A 23,054-nucleotide genomic window follows, 5' to 3' on the forward strand; every position below is an offset into this window, starting at 1 on the left:
TTCACTCTGAGTCACCATGACAAATAGGTGGAATCTCCCAAACAGGAGCACAGACAGCAATAAAAATGGACAGGGTTTTATTCTCTCTACGCTTCATCCAAATCTAATGGCCCACTCTTGTCTGTGCATTGTAAAATAGAAGGCTCTGTTCACACTGGGACACTTTCCCGCAGTAAAAGGAACCTTTCCAGCATGACAAAATCACATGAAAAATAGTCCCCTCTAATTCTCTATCCTGCCAATTCTGACATTTCTCTCCTACATGTAAAAATCTGTCATTTTTTGCTAGAAAATTACTTAAAAACCCCCAAACATTATATGTTTTATTTCAGCAGAGGCCATAGAGAATAAAATGGTGGGTGTTGCAATTTGTGTACGTCACGCAGTATCTGCGCTGCAGGTTTTCAAACGCAATTTTAAAAAAATACGCTTTAAAGAATTGTATTACATACAAACACTATATAATACCTAATTGTTAAAATATTAAAGATGATGTTACTCGGAGTAAGTAGATAGTGAACATGTCATGCTGTAGAATTGCGTATTGCCCATGAAGCCGCACCAAACTATGGTACCTGAAAATCTTCAAAGACGAAGCTTTAACTACTTCCCGCCCTCCCTATAGTAAAATGACGGCCGGGCGACCCTCTCGTTCCTCCGGTAGGGCATCATGTGACGTGATGTGATGAGCAGGGGCGGACTGACCATTTGAGGACTCGGGCACTGCCCGAGGGCCCGGGGTCAGTAGGGGGCCCCATAAAATGCCCCTGGTACCTTTTATAGGCTTTTTTGGGTGTGTTTTGAGTGTGGGCAAGGACACAGGGGCCCCATGATCCCCAATTGCCTGGGGGCCCCATGAGCTGTCAGTCCGCCCCTTGTAGTGAGATCTGTCACCTGTGTACTTCGGACGCGGACGATGACTGATCTGTGTACCGGCCTCGTTGCCAGTACCATATGACCTGCTGTGACCAATCATAGCAGGTCACATGACAGTTGTATACAATGGATGGCTTCCTTTCATGCCATCTATTATATACAAGTGTATCTAGCTGTAAATGGTCACAGTGATCACATGCACAGACTGGGCCAATCACAGCCCATCTGTATCGTGATTAGCCATGGCCAATTATGCAGGCCATAGATGGGGAGAAAAATGGCAGATTTTTCTTTTAAAAAACGAAAAATCGGTCGTTCAAGTGGCCGACGTTACCATCAATGGTAAAAAAAAAATCGGCCAATTTTCATCCCGTCTAGAGCCGGCAAAAAGTGTCCCTGCAGAGAGCTCTGCTATTTCTTTAACAGTTCTCTGACAGTTCCTTGACATTTATAGAGGTTGCAACAATGTATCTATTTGTTTCCATTTAGGATACAGATGTTTTTATTTGGAAACAAATAGATACAATGTTGCAACCGCTGTAAATGTCAAGGAACTGTCAGAGAACTGTCAAAGAAATAGCGGAGCTCTCTGCAGAGACACTTTTTGCTGGACTGAAATTCCTCCTATTTTCATCCTCTTCTTCTTCTTCTTCATCCTCTTCTTCTTCTTCTTCTTCATCCTCATCCTCTTCTTCTTCTTCATCCTCTTCTTCTTCATCCTCTTCTTCTTCTTCATCCTCATCCTCTTCTTCTTCTTCTTCCTCATCTTCTTCTTCTTCCTCATCCTCTTCTTCTTCATCATCCTCATCCTCTTCTCATTCTTCTTCATCCTCATCCTCTTCTTCTTCATCGTCCTCATCCTCTTCTTCTTCTTCATCCTCATCCTCTTCTTCCTCATCCTCATCCTCTTCTTCTTCCTCATCCTCTTCCTCATCCTCATCTTCTTCCTCATCCTCTTCTTCCTCTTCTTCATCCTCATCCTCTTCTTCCTCTTCTTCATCCTCACCCTCGTCTTCATCCTCCTTCTTCCTCATCCTCATCCTCTTCTTCTTCTTCATCCTCATCCTCTTCTTCATCCTCATCCTCTTCTTCATCCTCATCCTCTTCTTCTTCTCCTTCTTCATCCTCATCCTCTTCTTCTTCATCATCATCCTCATCCTCCTCCTTCTTCTTCCTCATCCTCCTTCTTCATCCTCCTTCTTCTTCTTCATCCTCACCCTCTTCTTCTTCTTCATTCTCACCCTCTTCTTCTTCATCATCCTCACCCTCTTCTTCTTCATCCTCATCCTCTTCTTCTTCCTCATCCTCTTCTTCATCCTCATCTTCTTCTTCATCCTCATCCTCTTCTTCTTCTCCTTCTTCTTCTTCTTCTTCATCCTCATCCTCTTCTTCATCCTCATCCTCTTCTTCTTCTTCTTCTTCTTCATCCTCATCCTCTTCTTCTTCATCCTCATCCTCTTCTTCATCCTCATCCTCTTCTTCCTCATCCTCATCCTCTTCTTCTCCATCCTCATCCTCTTCTTCCTCTTCTTCATCCTCATCTTCTTCTTCATCCTCATCCTCTTCTTCATCCTCATCCTCTTCTTCTTCTCCTTCTTCTTCATCCTCATCCTCTTCTTCTTCTTCTTCTTCATCATCCTCATCCTCTTCTTCTTCATCCTCATCCTCTTCTTCTTCTTCATCCTCATCCTCTTCTTCTTCTTCATCCTCTTCTTCTTCTTCTTCATCCTCTTCTTCTTCTTCATCCTCTTCTTCTTCCTCTTCTTCTTCTTCATCCTCTTCTTCTTATTCTTTTTCTTCTTTTTGTCTTCCTCTTGCAGGTCACTGCTCATGCGCAGATTTTTTATCGGTAAAAAATCGGCCGATTTGCCCACTAATTGCCGCGAAAATCGGCTGATCGGCAAAATCGGCCGATTTTTTTCCAACTTTACCGAAAAAAAAACCCAGCCAAAATCCCGAAAAACGGCCGACCAAATAGCCCACTAGCGATCCGAAAATCGGCCGATTTTATTTTTGGCCGAAAAATCGGCCGATTTTCGACCCATCTATGGCCTGCATTACAGTTAATCACAACAAAAAAACCAGAATGAATCAATTTCATTCAGTTAAATGCTTATAGCAAAGAAATTCTTTGCTATAAGCAAATTGTGTGAAAAAAAAAAATACTGATCACTTCCCCAAAGTAGTACAATGTTATTATGGTGACATTATACTACTTTGGTCATAGTGTAATATGAAAACAAAATCTTAAAAAGGAAAAAATCAATCAATAAAAAATTAAAAAAAATTAAAAAAAAATTATCAATTTTTTTTGTAGTGTCACCAGTCAGTGTCCCTGATCACACCCACACCAGGTATATGATGACGCTGTACCGCACTGGTGACAGTATGTAAAAAAAAATAATGTAAATAAGTTTTTTAATTTCTTAATTTTCCAAAAAATTATGACAAAAAAATAACTTCAAAAAACTCGCCATGCCTCTTATAAAATACGTCAGACTGTCTACTTTGTAAAAATGGGTCATTTGGGAGATATCTGTACTTTTCTGACATGTTTGGGCCTCAAGAAATTGGATTGGTCATCAGTACTTCAGGATTGATCAATTTTCAGGTATAGCCCATAGTTTGTAAATGGGCAGCACAGTGGCTAAATGGTTAGCACTTCCGCCTGGCAGTACTAGGGCCGTTGGTTCGAATCCCAACCACAGCACCACCTGCCTGGAGTTTGCATGTTCTCCCTGTGCATGCGTGGGTTTCCTCCGGGTACTCCAGTTTCCTCCCACACTCCAAAGACATGCTGGTAGGTTAATTGGATCCTGTCTAAATTGGCCCTAGTATTGATATGTATGAATGTAATTTAGGGACCTTAGATTGTACACCCCTTGAGGGTTAGGGACTGATGTGAATGTACAATATATATGTAAAGTACTGCGTAAACTGACGGCGCTATATAAGTACCTGAAATAAATAAATAAAATAAATAAACTATAACTTTCCTACAGACTAAATAATAAACACTGATTCGGGTTATTTTCACCAAAGACATGTAGCAGAATACATCTTGGCCTAAATTTATGAAGAACAATTATTTATTTGCAAACTTTTATACCAGAAACAAAGAAACTTGTTTTTTTTTCAACATTTTCAGTCTTTGTTAATTTAGCAAAAAATAAAAACTCCAGTGGTGATTAAATACCACCAAAAGAAAGCTCTAGTTGTGTGAACAAAGTGATAAAATTTTAGTTTGGGTACAGTGTTGCATGACAGCGCAATTGTCATTCAATGTGTGAGCACGCTGAAAATTGGCCTGGGCTGGAAGGGAGTAAAAGTGCCCGGTATGGAAGTGGTTAAACGCCTTTACAGGATACCGGAACAAAATGCAGGAACAAATGCAAACAAATACTTAGATGTTATAGACATTTTAAGATCCAATATGACAATAAAAAACAACAGTCCTGGCTAAGTATCCTAACTACAAGCAAGTGGTCCTGTCTATGCCACTGGACAGTGGGGCAATATATAGTCTTCTGGTGTTGGGGCCCTGGTTTTCCTGTTGGAGCGCTCAATTAGAGCACAGCAAACTTGGTGGCTAGGTAGTCTTTCACACAGAAGATGGTCCTGACTGGTCCCCCCCAAAACCAGGCGAGAGATCACACCACACACAAAGGTCCCCCCCTCAAGCTAGCACCCATTCAGAATCAGCACCCTGCAGCCTCTTCCATCCGGTGTTAGAAGTTCCACCTTCAGAGGTCTTGAACATGGCTCCACAGCTCAGGTCTGTTCTTGTGGCTCTGCCCCTTTCTCTTGCACCATCACTCAAGGAGGGAGGGGGCTGTGGAAGGGAACTGACACTTCCAGAAGAAGTCAAATTTGCTAGAAAGTTCAAAAGGCAAATTGCAAGAGAATTAAAATCATTTATGGAAAGCAAGCATTTAAAATACTTGGTGCGCTATTTATACATTTTTGTATACAAGATTTGAGCAAATTTCACCCAGGGTTCACTAAATTTTCCAATTTAATCCAGCCATAAACATATGCGAGTCCTGGGTTAAAACTGTGAATAAATTAATAAATGGACCCCTTAGTTTTTCTGTGATTTTACTTGATAAAAATAAATGGCTGAGTCATGGTTTTACTGCCCCTTCAGCTGCCCTCCTAAAGTGGACAGTCAGAGGAAGCGGTTTACATGCCACAGCCATGATGCTTTACGTCACAGCTGGGGCAGACTTAATGCAACAACCTGTCCAACTCAGCTATTCAAGGCAATGGGACCATGCTGCTGTGCAAGAAATGCTTGACTTCTGGTTGCGGCACATTAGCCCTATTAAAAACTGCTGTTTGTCTCCTGAATGCATGACAGAGGCTGCTTAGCCATTCTCTAAAAAGCAATCCACAACAGAGTATGAATTTAGCCTATTGGTTAACCACGTTTCCTATAGTAAAATTACTGCTACAGGGCGACAGGGCTGCGCAAAATCACATAAATACACATGATTTGCATTCCCGGGTAGGGGGCGCTCATGCACCACCCTACCTACGCCACCATTGGCGACTAGGCATGTCAATCACCGGGTCCCGGATGGAGATTCACCGCCGGCACCTGGCAATCGCTGTGCAAAGCTGACAGGGGAAAGACCACACAGGTCTCTCTCCTATCAGCAAGGACATGTTGCTGTGTATTTTTCTGCACAGCAGAGAAATACACAACAGCATGTCTCCCTAGTAAAACACACACAGCACATTATGTAAAACAGCACACAGCACACAGTTAACCCTTTGATCACCCCAGATGTTAACCCCTTCCTGCCCAATGTCATTAGTACAGTGTCAGTGCTTTTTATTAGCACTGATCACTGTATTAGTGTCATTGGGATGTCAGTGGCAGTTAGTCAGTTGCCACCCAGTGTCAGAATGCCTGCCGCAGTCCCGCTATAACTTTCACGTAAACCAATTAACTTACATGTATTGGGATTTTTTTTTTAGCAAAAACATGTCACAGAATACATTTTGGCCTAAATTTATGAAGAAATTTAATTTTTTAAAATTTTTTTACTGGATATGTTTTATAGCAAATAGTCAAAAATATTGGGGTTTTGTTTACAAAAATGTCAGTCTTTTTTGTTTATAGCGCAAAAAATAAAAACCACAGCGGTGATCAGATACCACTGAAAGAAAGCTCTATTTGTGGGGAAAAAAGGACATACATTTAATTTACAGTATGTACAGTGTTGCATGACCATGCAATTGTCAGTTAAAGTAATGCAGCGCCGTAGAGCAAAAAATGGCCTAGTCAGGAGGGGGGGGGGGGGGGGTAAATCCTCTGGAGGGCAAGTGGATGTTTTCGATACTTCTTGATATGTCACCACATACAGCAATGGTATAATTTATTATAAAAAAAAAGCTGATATTTTTTTCTCTTCCCCAGTGATATCTAGATACTAGACTATTTTGCGCCTTAGACAAGACCAGCTACTTGCACGCCCCCCACCCCCCCCCCAAAAAAAAATAAAACTTCACCTGTAGTTCTATTTCACCCCTCCTAGCACAAATCCTCTCTCCCAAATCCCCCCTCCTAGCATAAATCCTCCCAATTCCACCTCCTAGCACAAATCCCCTCCAAATTACCCTTCCCAGCACAAGTCCTTCCTCCCCACCCAAATCCCCTCCTAGCACAAATCCCCCCCAATCCCCTCTCCTAGCACAAATTCCACCCAATCCCCACTCCTAACACAAATTCAACCCAAAATCCCCCCTCCTAGCACAATCCCCCCAAGCCCCCAATTCTCCCTACTAGTACAATTCTCCCTCATCCTCTCTCCTAGCACCAATCTCTCCCTCCTAGCACAAATGTATCCCCCAAATACCCCTTCCAACACAAATCCCTCCTCCCTTAGCACAAATCCCCAATCCCCCTGCCTGCACCAATCCTCTTCCTTCCACCAAATCCCTCCTCTATTCTGAAACCCCTCCTAATTCCAAGCATAGAATCCTCCCACCTTACCAAACCCCCCCCCCTTTAGCACAAATACCCCCTCCCCCAAACCTCCCTCCTACACCTAGTACATATCCCCCCATTTCATTCTAGCACATGTTCCAACCAACCCCTAGCCCCATCATCCCCATTGCCCTTCCCAGCATAAATAGCCCCTATCCTCCCTCCTGCAAAAACTTCTCATCTCAGCACAAATGATTGTCAGCTACCTATTACAAAGATTTGGAGAAATCAATTAGGAGTGATCAGGGTAAACTAAGGCTTAATAATGGGTTAGAGACAAATTTAATGTGATTTTTTTTTTTTACTTGTCAGATTGCTTTAAGTGACATCATATGCAGATCAAAATGTATCTCTTTGATCTGCAGGGGAGTGAAACAGAGTGAATACAAAGTAACACTGCTGCTTCCCATCTTTCTATTTCTCACCTGAGCAGTGGTGATAGCTGTGTTAGATGGTCCTAAGTTTTGATAGGAGCAACTTCTAGAGCAGGTGTGTCAAACTCCATTTCACCGCGGGCCGTATCAGCATCATGGTTGCCTTCAAAGGGCTGGTTATATCAGTAAGACTAGATGTCCAGAGGATCCCCCCCCCACCAAACATAAGATGTCAAGAATCCCATACCCTCCCTAACATCACGTGCACCCCCTTTGGGGGCAGAGCTGGAAAGTGCAGGGTCTGGAGGAGGGCCAGAGGAGGAGTGGAGTCAGTTAGCAGAGTCTGCTGAATGCTGAGACCAGGGAAGGCAGAGATAGGGGGTGCTGCAGCTGCACTGAGAGGTGCAGGATTTGGCAGAGGAGTTCTATTCTCCTCTCTGCTGCTGACTGCTGAGACAAGGTGGGTGGGGGAGACAAGGGGGGACCTACAGGAGAGATGCAAGGGCCACATGAAATGGCCTGGAGAACCTGTGTTCTAGAGCTTATCTACAGAGCTACGTCTGTTAAGCATTAATTTCAAAGTAGCTGGGAATTGCCAGCAAGGATTGGATGTACTACACACACCCAGTGTTCTCAACTGGTTGCCACTCCCCTATCACCCACTGCGAGTATGAGCGAACCGTAAGATTTTTGCCTGTTTTAGACATACAAGGTACTGCTACAGGGCGGCATGGGTATGCAAAATCACATATATATATATATATACGTGATTTTTCAGTTATGGGTAGGGGCGCATGCCAGCCCTACCCACGCCGCCATTCGCGGCCTCGGCTGTTAATCACCGGGTTTCGGCTGGTGATTACTCACCGGCGCCCGGTAATTGCCGAGCATCTCTGATGGGGGCAAGAACTGTTTGTAAACAACACAGTTCTCTCCCCTGTCAGCTCCTGTGCACTGCTTTGCATGGCTGTCCATAGCACAGCCACGCAAAGCAGTGTGCTTACAGTGAAGCACAAACACAGTCACACAGTTACAAATGGCACACAGCACACAGTTAACCCTTTGATCGCCCCACATGTTAACCCCTTCCTGCCCAGTTCCATTAGTACAGTGTCAGTGCTTTTTATTAGCACTGATCACTGTATTGGTGTCACTGGGGATGTCACTGACACCAAGTCAGTTCCTCCCAGTGTCAGAATGCCCACTGCAGTCCTGCTATAAGCCGCTGATCGCCGCCATTACTAGTAAAAATTAAAAGAACACCAGTATAAATACCGCCATTTGGAAACGCTATAACTATCACGTAAACCAATTAATTTACATGTATTGGGATTTTTTTTTTTAGCAAAGACATGGATCAGAATACATTTTGGCCTAAATTTATGACAAAATTAGATGTTTAACATTTTTTTCTGGACGTTAATAGCAAAAAGTTAAAAATGTAAAAATGTTGTTTTTTTTCACAAAATCGTTGCTTTTTTTATAGCGCAAAAAATAAAATGCACAGGCAATCAAATAGCGCCGAAAGAAAGCTTTATTTGTGGGGAAAAAAGGCCGTAAATTTAATTTGGGTGCTGTGTTGTATGACCGCGCAATTGTCAGTTAAATTAACTCAGCGCCGTAACAAAAAAAATGGCCTGGTCAGGAAGAGGGGTTAATCCTCCAGAGGGCAAGTGGTTAATTTCATTAGGTAAGATCCTGAGATCTAACTTCATTCCTTTTACATTGAAAACATCATAGAGTTTAACAGCCTCCCTAAAGCCAGCCATAGTTGGTTCAAATCCCAACCAGTTAAGTAGGGATGGGCCAAGATTCGAACCTCTCTGGGCAGGCTGATTGTATCAAAGTTGATACATTGATTGACTTGGGTACTGTACAATCAGCATGTCAGATTTTTACATATGAATATTGACAACGGCTATAGCCACTAGCAGTAATCACTGTGGGGTTTATTTACTAAAGCTGGGAATCTCATGCACTTCTGCAAGAAACCAATCAGCTTACACGTTTTATTGCTAAAGCTTAACCGCTTCCCCGCCGCCGTATTGCAGATATACTGCTACACGGCAGCACGGGTGCGTAAAATCACGTATATATATATATGTGTGTGTGGCTTTGCATTTCCAGGTTGGGGGTGTGCACCCTACCCGTGCTGCCATTCGCAGCTGCGGATGTCAATCACCGGGTCCCAGCCGGTGATTACCCAGCGACGCCTGGTGATTACCGACAATCACTGACGGGGAGGAAGACAGTTTTGTTTACAATCACTAAAACAGATATATGTGAGCGCACACACAAAAAATACATATATAGCAGCTGTGCACCAGGTAACCATAAAAACCTCAAAGAACAATGTAAATCAAAAGTGCAGCGCTAAAAGGGAAATACAGTATGAGTAGTACGTGTATCTACATCGTTAGATAAACAGTTCATTAGGTGACTTGAAGTGACTTCAGGTGCTCTCATGTGACTGTATCCTCCTATTAGTAAGGTGCTGTGATATAAAGTGCGGAAAGAATGTGCATTCACCAGAACGCGCAATTTAATGAGCGTTTGTATATATTTGTCCTGATGTCATCTGCTAGTCTGGGTAGTGCCTGGAATCCAGTATATTCCCTTCAATGGTCCTAGATGTTGTTAGTAGGACATCAAGGTGGTCCAGGGTTCCCCTCAGGTGATAGCTCAGGTACTGCCCTATGGGGGTTGTAAGGGCTCCCTCTCCGGTGGTCAGGTGGGTGGCTGTAAATTAATACTCCCCAGGGGAGTCATCCAGTGCATAAGATGGCCGCCGGAGCTCCACGATGCTCCGGCGGCGTGATGTCATGGTGTTGCTGGCCCCTCCTGCGCGTTTCGTGCACACGCACGTCGTCTGGGGGGACTTGCCAATCAGTTTTGTTTACAAGCAGTCTTCCTCCCTGTCAGCTCAGGCACACTGCTCAGGATGGCTGTGCACAGTACAGCCATCCCAATCAATGTGCTAACAGTGAAGTACACCCCCCCCCCGCCCCCTAGTAAAACATTAGTATTAGTAAGGTGCTGTGATATAAAGTGCGGAAAGAATGTGCATTCACCAGAACGCGCAATTTAATGAGCGTTTGTATATATTTGTCCTGATGTCATCTGCTAGTCTGGGTAGTGCCTGGAATCCAGTATATTCCCTTCAATGGTCCTAGATGTTGTTAGTAGGACATCAAGGTGGTCCAGGGTTCCCCTCAGGTGATAGCTCAGGTACTGCCCTATGGGGGTTGTAAGGGCTCCCTCTCCGGTGGTCAGGTGGGTGGCTGTAAATTAATACTCCCCAGGGAAGTCATCCAGTGCAAAAGATGGCCGCCGGAGCTCCACGATGCTCCGGCGGCGTGATGTCATGGTGTTGCTGGCTCCTCCTACGCGTTTCGTGCGCACGCACGTCGTCTGGGGGGACTTGCCAATCAGTTTTGTTTACAAGCAGTCTTCCTCCCTGTCAGCTCAGGCACACTGCTCAGGATGGCTGTGCACAGTACAGCCATCCCAATCAATGTGCTAACAGTGAAGTACACCCCCCCCGCCCCCTAGTAAAACACTCCCTGCACATAGTTAATCCTTTGATCGCCCCTCACATTAACCCCTTCCTGCCCAGTGCCATTAGTACAGTGTCAGTGCTGTTTCTTAGCACTGATCACTGTATTGGTGTCACTGGGGATATCAGTGACACCAAGTTAGTTCCCCCCAGTGTCAGAATGTCCACCGCAGTCCCGCTAAAAGTCGCTGATCACCACCATTACTAGTAAGAAAAAAAAATCCCGGTATCTATACCACCAACTCTATAACTTTCACGTAAACCAATTAATTTACATGTATTGGGAATTTTTTTAGCAAAGACATTTCGTAGAATACATGTTGGCCTAAATTTATTACGTAATTTGATTTTTAATTTTTTTTTACTGGACATGTTTAATAGCAAAAAGTTCAAACTATTGCTTTTTTTCTCAAAATTGTCGGTCTCTTTTTGCTTCTAGCGCAAAAAAAATAAAAACCGCACTGGCAATCAAATAGTACCAAAAGAAAGCTCTACTCATGGGAAAAAAGGACATAAATTTAATTTGGGTGCAGCGTTGCACAACCACGCAATGGTCAGTTAAAGTAACACAGCGCTGTAATGCAAAAAATGGCCTTGTCAGGAAGGGGGGTAAATCCTCAGGAGGGCAAGTGGTTAATTGAACAAGCTGAGGTTAGACGTTGGTTGGCTACCATGCACAGGTGCATGAGTTTCTGAGTGAACCAACTTTAGTAAATCTCCTCCTGTATACTATGGGCAGGAACGGCTCCCCGCGCCCTCCCAATCCCTGCAGTGAGAACACAATAGCGATGCGGGAGGGATTCCCCCATCTACACTGAGTTTGGTGATTTTCGGGGTGCAGGAAAGAAAATCACATAATCTATGGCCTGCCTAAACCATCCCAAAAACCATACCGTATAAGGTCAAACCTAAATTCTTGCAGTTTGTATGCAGCCAGACAGGCTCTTGCACTACATAGTTGAAGGTAAATCTAAAGGAAATTGAACAGGATCATTGTATAATGTATGGCCAGCTTTATGCCCCCTCCTGCTTTAGCCTGTTGTCGGCTGATTCTGGGTCATAGGAGAGCAAATGTTTAGTGCATACACACAGCTATGAAGGAGCCCTTACTCTATGACACCCATAATAATATACATATAGATGTTTATCCTGGCTACTTTTCAAATGGCTTTTGAAGCAGGCTTTAGCTGCATCTGGAGATTATATCTTGTAGACAGTAGACTGGCCGCTATTCAGTATGGGTTAATGGAGGAATCTGGTTGCTATAGGGATCAAGAGCAGTTCTTGCTTTAGACATTTAACCACTTGCCCTCCAGAAGATTTGCCCCCCTTCCTGACCAGGCCATTTGTTGCGTTACAGCACTGCGTTACTTTAACTGACAATTTATGTCCTTTTTTTTCCCACAAATAGAGATTTCTTTCAGTGGTATTTGACCACCTGTGCAGTTTTTATTTTGTTAACAAAAAAAGACCGACAATTTTGAGAAAAAAACAATATTTTTTAACTTTTTGCTATTTAACATGTCCAATAAAAAAAATCCCAATACGTACAAATTAATTGGTTTAAGTGAAAGTTATAGCGTCTACAAATTATATATACAGATCCTTCCAATCCCATCTGCGTTGCTCCTCTAGACCAATGGGGAGCCAGGGCTCCATTTTCAGATATCAAGGGGTAAAGAAAGCTCTGCCTGGGGTTATCCCCTCTGCATTACCACTACTGTTTTTCTCTAAATCCTATTCAACCTGTCCAGACTCAGGCAATTAGTTACAGATATGCACTGACAGGGTAGATCAACAACTGATGTAAAATATTTCTCAGCGAGTAATGGTAAGAGTTACATTATTTATGTAGCACCCTCCTTGGTGGGTGCTAGGATTAGATAGATGGAATTAGTTATGTTTTGATAGGTAAATTTAGTTGTCACTCTGTAGGCAGAGTGGCTGTAATACTTGCTAAGTTAAAACCTTGGCGCCGGCGCCTCCCGGCCCTTTAAGGGTTTCAGAAGCCGGGGGGGTGGGGTTTTAAGATCATGTGACCGTCGTGATTCGCCGTCACAGCGGTCTCATGATCGGGAAAGGTCCCGATCGAAAGGAGATTGGGACCTTTCTGTAAGTACCGGACATGTGTGCTGGGAGCGTGCAGGGCACGTGCTCTCAGCACATATGTTTTTCTTAATTGCACGCAAATGTGCAGCCGCTCGGCGTCAATCAAGGCCCAGACGCTGGGAGTCCACACATTTGTGTGCGGCCGGCATGAAGAGGTTAAAGTGTAGTTAGTTGACTTTACTGAGTGAGCTGTGATCATTTAGTGAGGTCTGATCTGTGTGCTCAGCTGCTGCTAGTCTGCCTAGCTTCCTCTGTATCCTGGAAACTGCAGACATTTCTGGATGATAGGTGTGGAGCTATGCAGATGGCAGCATGAATATTGATACAGCCTCAGCCTATCCCAAGGAAAGGGATTCTAAGGCATGCTGGGTAACTATATATTTAGTGATCACACAGGGCTCTGGGTTTATCCTGGCTAGGATTGCCCAAGCCTGAAAGAGGGCACGTTGCCCTCCCAGGCAGTTGCTGCCGTTGGCCTCAGATGGGCTACCTAAGGGCTTCGATTGCTGAGACCCGGGTCTGCTATGCTGACTGAGGGGCTGTCTCCTGAAGATCTGGTCTGGTATCATGGAGGAAGGTATTCAGTCCCTCTTGGGCCTTGTGAGTACAGACATCCCTAAGGATCTTAGAGACTGTGTGCTGTTTAACCTCCTCTGGAGCTAGGAAGTCAGCTGAAGGTTTAGCAAAGGGAATACCGGCTGCTGTTCCAAAGAGCTTTGTCCATGTGTCCACTACCACTTAAAGGGACACAGCTTTGGAGCTCTAAGAAGTTACTGCTGTTACTTCTACTACTTGTTGCTACTGCCTTGAAGTGTTACTAAGCTCAGGACCCTGCATTCACTACCCTTCCCACAGTACACAGAATATGAACTTGCAATTATTTTAGTAAATACTGCTAAATACCTTTTCTCATCAGCAGTTAGAGTAGTCCTATGACTTCTTTCAGTGTTCAGCAGAGTACAGGTTACAGCTTCTAGGAGTTTTCATTCTGCTCTAGGAGGATGCAGAACCCCTGATCTCTGTCTGGACAGTGCTGATTAGCCCTGTGCTGATCACATGCACTCTCCCAAGAAAAAAAAAAACCTCTCTAGCAATACACACCAAACTGAGCTTGTGTAGAGTGTCTTCACACCACATGTCTTATCAGGAGAAAAGAGGGGGACACTAGAAGAAGGGGAGGATCAGAGAAGACAGGATCAAACAGCCTTTTTACACAATGTAAAGGATTAACCCCTTAGGTTCCATAGTGAGTATAACAAGCATGCTTTGCTGCATATAAAGACTGATTTTACTGTTGTGGGTTTAGTAACACTTTAAGCTAAAGTCCACTGTTTGATTCTAGCACTGACTTTGACATAGCTTGCCCTGAAGATTAGACAAATTTCTCGATCAATATTGTTTGGAGTATCCCACTCATCTCTCTCATCCCTATCCTAATTCTTCTACAACAAAAACAAAACACCCCTAGACTGATTATTGGAGAAACGTGTGAATTTGCCTTTGTGCCTGGCTGCGGGGCAAAGTAACTGGGGGGTACTTAGACAGTATTCCTGCAGCTCCTATGTGAGTAGCGCTACATTCATCATAGAAATGCAGCCTTGTCCACGGATTCTAAAATTGTCTAAACCAACTGAAAGACTTTTAGAATCTGTTATATTCCATAATGTAAAGTACAGTGGGGATCGAACGTTTGGGCACCCCAGCTAAAAATTTGTATTAATGTGCATAAAGAAGCCAAGGAAAGATGGAAAAATCTCCAAAAGGCATCAAATTACAAATTAGACATTCTTATAATATTTCAACAAAAGTTAGATTTTATTTCCATCATTTACACTTTCAAAATAACAGAAAACAAAAAAATGGCGTCTGCAAAAGTTTGGGCACCCTGCAGAATTTATAGCATGCACTGCCCCCTTTGCAAAGCTGTGACCTGCCAGTGTCATGGATTGTTCTCAATCATCGTCTGGGAAGACCAGATAATGTCAATCTCAAAGGTTTTAAATGCCCAGACTCATCTGACCTTGCCCCAACAATCAGCACCATGGGTTCTTCTAAGCAGTTGTCTAGAAAACTGAAACTGAAAATAGTTGACGCTCACAAAGCTGGAGAAGGTTATAAGAAGATAGCAAAGCGTTTTCAGATGTCAATATCCTCTGTTCGGAATGTAATTAAGAAATGGCAGTCATCAGGAACAGTGGAAGTTAAAGCAAGATCTGGAAGACCAAGAAAAATATCAGACAGGACAGCTCGCAAGATTGTGAGAAAAACAATTCAAAACCCACGTTTGACTGCACGATCTCTCCAGAAAAATCTGGCAGACACTGGAGTTGTGGTACACTATTCCACTATAAAGAGATACTTCTACAAATATGGTCTTCATGGAAGAGTCATCAGAAGAAAACCTCTTCTACGTCCTCACCACAAAAATCATCGTTTGAACTTTGCAAATGAACATATAGACAAGCCTGATGCATTTTGGAAACAAGTTCTGTGGACCGATGAGGTTAAAATTTAACTTTTTGGCCGGAATGAGCAAAGGTACGTTTAGAGAAGGGGCACAGAATTTAATGAAAAGAACCTCTGTCCAACTGTTAAGCATGGGGTTGGATCAATCATGCTTTGGGGTTGTGTTGCAGCCAGTGGCACAGGGAACATCTCATGAATAGAAGGAAAAATGGATTCAATAAAATTTCTGCAAATTTTGCATGGTAACTTGATGCCATCTGTGAAAAAGCTGAAGTTAAAGAGAGGATGGCTTCTACAAATGGATAATGATCCTAAACACACCTCAAAATCCACGGGGGATTACATCAAAGGCGTAAACTGAAGGTTTTGCCATGGCCTTCACAATCTCCTGACCTCAACATAATTGAAAATCTATGGATAGACCTTAAAAGAGCAGTGCGTGACAGACAGCCCAGAAATCTCAAATAACTGGAAGACTTTTGTAAGGAAGAATGGGCAAAGATACCTCAAACAAGAATTGAAAGACTCTTGGCTGGCTACAAAAAGTGTTTACAAGCTGTGATACTTGCCAAAGGGGGCAGTACAAGATATTAACTCTGCAGGGTGCCCAAACTTTTGCAGACGCCATTTTTTTGTTTTCTGTTATTTTGAAAGTGTAAATGATGGAAATAAAATCTAACTTTTGTTGACATATTGTAAGAATGTCTAATCTGTAATTTGATGCCTTTTGGAGATTTTTCCATCTTTCCTTGGCTTCTTTATGCACATTAATACAAATTTTTAGCTGGGGTGCCCAAACTTTCGATCCCCACTGTAGCTGTGAAAGTAAGATGCATTTGTATTGGCTGTATCAAGTTGGGAAGCAGGTATTTAACAAAACCTGAAGTATAATTTTGGAAGGAGTTTACTTCCTCACAGACAGATTTCTCTTCTATTTAATTGTAACACCCTCCAGGTCAGCCAGATAAGCTGGTTTGTTTTTTTTAGGCAGAAGCTGAGAAGCAGCCTGGAATGAGTCAGCCTGTGAGTGAGGCAGGAGTTCACCTCAGGTCAGGCTAGGAGGCTCTATTGGGTCAGGGATTCTGGAGCCCTCCCACCTCTCCATAAACCTGAGAGCTTTCTGGAGGAGGGGAGGTGGCCCAGATCTGCATGTCTGAGGAACCCTGGCAAATCCCCTGGCAGGAGGCTGGGTATGGTGTCCAGGGCAACCCTCAAAAGTGGCAGAGCTTGTGCAGCAGGGAAAGAACATTGGGTGGAAGATGGAGTGAGAAGCTAGAGTTTGGAGCCTGGGAGGATGCCCCAGGGAGGAGTCTATCTACGAGGAGTTACTGGAGAAGAGGATCTCCATTGTGCCACCGTCTCCTTGGGAGGATATCCTAAGCAGCAGGGAAAGAGCCAGCCCAACAAAAGGCCTGAAGGCAGCCACCTACCCACCAAGCTGACAGGGAAGGACAGTGTGAGTACTCTTGCACCCGCTAGGCCAGATAAGGGGAGAGGGCAGTCAGGTGGAAAACCCAACTAGCTTCTCATCCGGGACTGCTGCATGAAATTGGCAGTTTCTGTGCCCCCTTGCTCAGCAAATACACTCAGGCAGCTGGGTGAAGAGGAGGTGAAGAGGAGGTATACCTCCTCAGACCAATTCATCTGTGGTCTGAGGAGGTATACCAAAGAACTTTGGATTGTCTTAGAGGAGAGACTTTTTTGCAGTTTCCTTGGGCATCCAGAATACAACTAGACCCCATCCAAGTTGTTAATCCCTTAATAAAACAACAAAACAAAGCTCAAGGACTGTTTACTGTCTCCAATGTACAAAGTGTGGAAGAAAATGCATTTTGCCTGGCTGTGCAGAGCTTTAGGGGGATCTAAAACTCAGCACCTCCTAAGGGGGTAGTGCTACATAATAACCTGAAACAGGTGAAGATAAAAAAATGACAGAAGTGCCAACCCATTAGTAACTGTCCAGAATGGTCTTTATTAGCTGTAGAAATCAACAAAGGAAAGCCTTCATCTGTATCTAATAAAAACCATTCTGGACACTTACTACTGAGTTAGTGATTTTGTTATTTCTGATCTTCAAAGGTTTCCAAAAGGACAACCTGTGAGGCGCCTGTATGGATGGGGAGCTGCTCATTTACCACCGAAATCCACAAGCTAAACCCATGAATGAACACTAAGATACATCTCTACCACACCCTCTACCCAAGGGCCCAGTTCTTCTTCTTTGTCTATTACAGAAATGTTAAAACAGGTGAAAGTGATGCCTTGACAATAATTTTCAGAGTGGAAAAAAAACAGCTAAGAAGTGAAAGAACAGCTCAGTTTAATAGGTGTAGTTGATTTTTATTTGCCAAACTGAGGCTCAGAAAAGTATCCACCAGTCTCCCTTTATTAGAGCTCTGTGGTCCAGCCTGCACCTCGGCAACTTTCTGAGGTCATCTATGAACTCTCCTGACTTCACTCACCACCTATTTTCTTTGCCAGAAGAGCGAGGATTTGTTGGCCACCTGTGTTTTTTGCATGCTTTGTAAATACTGTATTTAATATTTTACTAACTGAAATGTATGCTTCTGTTGTTAGTCTTTTTTTGTCTAGTTTCAATGGTAATTTGCCACCGGTGAAGAGATGCAGAGAAGCAAGGAAAGAAGTGGTATATATACAACTGTCACTAGGAATCGGTTCATTGATCCGTCATATCTAGAGAGAGGTCACTTTTTGTTGTTTATATTATTTTTATTATATAGTTATTTGTCACTCACAATATTAACATGTTCCCAAAACATAGTTAAGCTAATGCCTAACAAATCTGAAATGCCTCTGAATTATAAAGGTAATTTAGGTCATACAGAAAGAATCTGCACTATGTATTAAGTCATTGTTAAGAAGTTATTTATTGTTAGTTAACCACTTGCCCTCCGGAGGATTTACCCCCCTTACTGACCAGGCCATTTTTTGCATTACAGCGCTGCGTTACTTTAACTGACAATTGAGCGGTCATGCAATGCTGCACCCAAATTAAATTTACGTCCCTTTTTCCCCACAAATAGAGATTTCATTTGGTGGTATTTGATCACCTGTGTGTTTTATTTTTTGCACTATAAATTAAAAAAGACAGACAATTTTGAGCAAAAAACAATATTTTTGACATTTTGCTATTAAGTATGTCCAGTAAAAAAATTTAAAAAATCAAATTTCGTCAGAAATGTATTCTGCTACATGTCTTTGCTAAAAAAAAATCCCAATACGTGTAAATTCATTGGTTTACATGAAAGTTATAGCATTTACAAATGGCGGTATATATACTGGACTTTTTTATTTTATTTTTAATAGTAATGGTGGCAACCAGCAACTTATAGAGGGACTTCGGCGGGCATTCTGACACTGGGGGAACTGACTTGGTGTCACTGACATTCCCAATGTCACCAATACAGTGATTAGTGCTAATAAAAAGCACTGACACTGTACTAATGGCATTGGGCATGAAAGGGTTAACATCTGGGGTGATCAAAGGGTTAACTGTGTGCTGTTTTACATGATGTTCTGTGTTTGTGCTTCACTGTAAGTGTCTGTATTTTAAAAGTCAGCAGCTACAGTTTTTGTAGCTGCTAACTTTTATTTTTATTTTTTTTCAACTGGAACTCTGCTTTAAGTATTCCCAACCACCCATGGTGAACTGAGCTCATTGATGGAATAGCAACTAAGCAGCTTGGAAAACCCATATTTTCATAAGGGCCAACTCTAGTCAACACATTCTATTTTGGTAAGTATCTAAAACAATCTGGGCTGCAATAATTGGATTATATTGAACAATGAAACAAACAGACTTTTTAACGTTTAAATACAAGCAACTGCAATAGAAGGTGAGTCTTGTAGCATGTTGTCTGGATGCAATCTTATAGTTATGAGGGAATTAGCAATTAACTTACCACTATTTTATTCTGTAGTAATGGACTTTCCTTTAAAAGTTAGTCATGTTGTGAAATCAATACACATTAGTATACATTAAAGCTGAACTACAATTCATCTGAGCACCACAAACAAAAAACACTATTAAATTCATTTTTAATATTCAAACCAAACTCACTCATCCATCCTTGTCTCCATGCTATGTTTTGCTGAGAAATCACTTGAAAAATAACCCCTAGCAATTCTCCCTGTGATCATCTTGAGTAAGGACAGATTATTCATGTTGCATTTACTTCCTGGAATCCATCTGTCCCTAGCTGAGGCATGCAGGAAGGAGAGTGTGCTTAGATGAGAAAAGCCCTCCTCTGCTCCTGAAGACTCCTGGGATATATGACATAATTTGCCTAGGCCTGGAAACCAAGAAGTAACTGAAGAAGTGTAAAAAAAAGTTTCAAACAAGTAAATATAATACACCTTCCTATCTATTTACTAATGCTAGGGGCATAAGGATTAAAAATAGTCAATGATGAATGAGAAAGTGAAGTTCCTCTAGTGGAACTTTACCCATAACAACTTGATACAAATAATGTTCTTTAGCAAGAAACATACATTCAACATTAAAAATGATGCTACAAAAAATAATGTGAGCTGTAAATTACCTCCGGCAATGCTCCTGTTTGTTCTTGCCAGAGGCTGTCATTTTGCTGAAGCCCAGAGCCTATGACCAGCATTAAATCTTTAGAGTGTCAGCAGATTAGCATGTATGAATTCGGCACGGTGCCTAAAAATAGAGAGCAACTGAGCATGTGCAGAGTAGGGGGAGACATGACTTGATTTTAAATAGTATAGACACCTATTTTTAATATTTTACATAGCTGTACCTACATAAGTGACCAGCTTGAAGTGGTCTAGCAGGACTTCATTCTCTGGCTAAAGATTCACCTTAATGCAGGTTGGAGCATTTACTATTTTTTCATAAAAGGTGGACTATGTCTTTAATTTACTGATTTGTATACTATATATAATATACACTAGCAAAAGTGGGCCATTGTAGAACAGACAAGATTGCGGACATTACAAAGAATCTAAAATGTAACATAATTTCTAGTGTAAATAATTGCAACAAAACTTATTGTACCAACTCAAGGATAGAGGGCTTCTGTGTCTCCACCTCAATTGTCTCAAAGCATTTGATAAAACAGGTACAAACGTACCGAGTTTTAAAAAAATATTATCTGTCTAACAATGACTGCAATCTGAGAAAAACACAAACTTTATAGGAGTATAGAGCAGGAAGGTGACAGTTTTAGAGCAATCATACATTAACAGATTTGCATTCAAAGGCGTGCGCAGGGGGTATGCCAGATGTGCCTGGGCACACCCTAATCACCCTGTGCACATAAGCATTATGATGGGAAAGATCTCCCACTGACTGACTCTGCCATAAAAGTGTGCGTGTGTATGTGCATATATATATATATATATATATATACACACACATATATACATACATACACAGTATTGTGGCAGTGCGTCCCAAAGGAACCCTGGGAAAGTCCTGTTCGGGGTTTATAGATCTCCCAGGTTCCTTTCCTATACCTTTAGGTATCTCTGATATGAGGTCCAGTGCAGGGTTTACCTCTCTCTGTGGTGAATTAAATCCACCTGGGACCTGTAACCAGAGCTCCCAGCCTGGGGATCAGACAAGCACTATCTGGAGAGCTGAAAGGTTTGTGGAAACTAACAAGCTGTGTATGTTGTGACTGACAAGCAGTAGGCTTGATCAGTTTGATAGTTAGGACCTGCAGTACTGTGTAGTGAGAGCTGAAACACAGCTAGTTTTTTGTTTGATATTTTCTTGCCCTGTTTATTTTGGTTAAACACTGTACAGCACTTTGTATATAGTTTTGAAAATAGCACTAATAAACACCTTCACTGTTTTCCACTAATCTCACTGGATTTGGTATCTGCTTACCTCAGGAAGCATATATCCCGGCTGCCTATCACCAGCTCACATATGGTGGAGGATGCGGGCACTCATAGCAAGGAACTGCTATTTACAGGCCAGTACCTAGAGTTGCTAAAACATGAAGGAAATCCTAAACAGTTGGTGCTATGTAACGCTGCACAGCAGAAAGCAAACACTGCACAACAGCAAGCCAACGCTATTGCGCAGGAGCAAATGGGTGCTCTGCGAACAGATTAGTGCTGTACAGGGGCAAATGCAGAGGCTGTTTGCACAGCTAGCCACTGCTGCAGCAGCAGATAGGAAAATCCTGACTGAGGTCGTGCAGACGCTGGCGCAGTGGTCACCGGCCAAAAGTGAGGATGTTGGGAGAAAGGCCCTCAGTCATCTATGTAAGTCACTTCCATTTTAAGATGACTGCAGATGATGACCCAGAGGCCTTTTTCCTGTCGTTTGAAAGGACCGCCGAGAAGGAAGGTTGGTCGAAAAACCCAGTGGGCCGGATTGGTCGCCCCTCTACTTACTGGAGAATCGCAGAAGGCCTACTATGATCTAGAGTCTGCAGAAGCAAGAGACTACAAAAAGGTCAAGCAGGAAATCCTGGTGCATCTCGGTGTAACCTTGGCCGTTTGAGCGCAACGGGTCAGCAGCTGGACCTTCCAAGATGAGAGGCCCTCAAGATCACAGATGTTTGACCTTATCCACCTGGTGTGAAAATGGCTACAGCCGGAGTCCCTGTCCAGGCCACAAATAGTAGAGCTTGTGGTTATGGACCGATTCCTGAGGTCACTACCAGTTCACCTGCAAAAGTGGGTGAGCCAAGGGAACCCTAAGTCAGTGGACAACCTGGTGGAGCTGGCTGAGAGGTACTTTGCCGCAGAGAGCCTGGTCGCCATCCCTTCAGCCACACGGATGTTCTGCCCAAAGCCACGGTTTCCCCAGGAAGCCAGTAAGACTGTTCCAGGGGAAGTGGGTGGTAAGCCTGGCAAGGACACGGGGAAAGTTTTTTGGTGCTAGATCTGGAGTTTGGCATCCCAAACAAGGGAAGCCAGTGCCAGTCAGCAAACCAAGCTGGAGCAATATCAGATGTTTTCATTGCCATGAACTGGAACATGTTGCAGCAAACTGTCCATTGACAGATGACCCAATGCAGTGTGACTTTTCTCTCAGACGGCAGTCTGTTTGCTGCTGTTTCATGCATTGCAGCACCAAGTGTGGGAAGACAAATGCCAAATGACTGTTAATAATAAGCCTATTATATATAAACAATAGTGCAGCACTAATAAACTAAATCACCATAAATTATACTTCATGGGCTAAACAAGCCAAACACACCTACATGTGAATAGTGACTGAAAGCATAAAAAATTCTATGTAAAAAATATAAAAAATATGACATATCTTAAAGTGACAAATTAATCTTCGTGCCCTACACACGTGCCGGCAAATAACTCAACAATATTAAAATAAAAGACATATATCATGTGATAGTGCCACTTCAAATCTCATAAATGAACACATAAATATATAAGTCCAGTGTTTGAATAAGTGATAGGACATACACATGCAATGTGCAATTGGTGCTCAATCGTGTAAGTGCCAACACACTTTTCCACTCCAGCTGCAGTGCCTCCTCAGCTCCTTTCTGCGACCCCTAAGGGCCAGAAAACCTTCAGGATCACCCTGGATCCTCAACAATCCCATCTGGTAAATCTCCTTCCCAAATAGTTCTCCTATTATTCCTCCTCCAAACTTTCTCCTCTGTGACCTTTAAGGTCTCCTAAGCAGATTTTCTGTGAAGTCTCACTC

Source organism: Staurois parvus, unplaced genomic scaffold, assembly GCF_062004578.1.
Source record: "Staurois parvus isolate SC_StPar_1 unplaced genomic scaffold, SC_StPar_1.0 ptg000237l, whole genome shotgun sequence".
Taxonomy (NCBI): Eukaryota; Metazoa; Chordata; class Amphibia; order Anura; family Ranidae; genus Staurois; species Staurois parvus.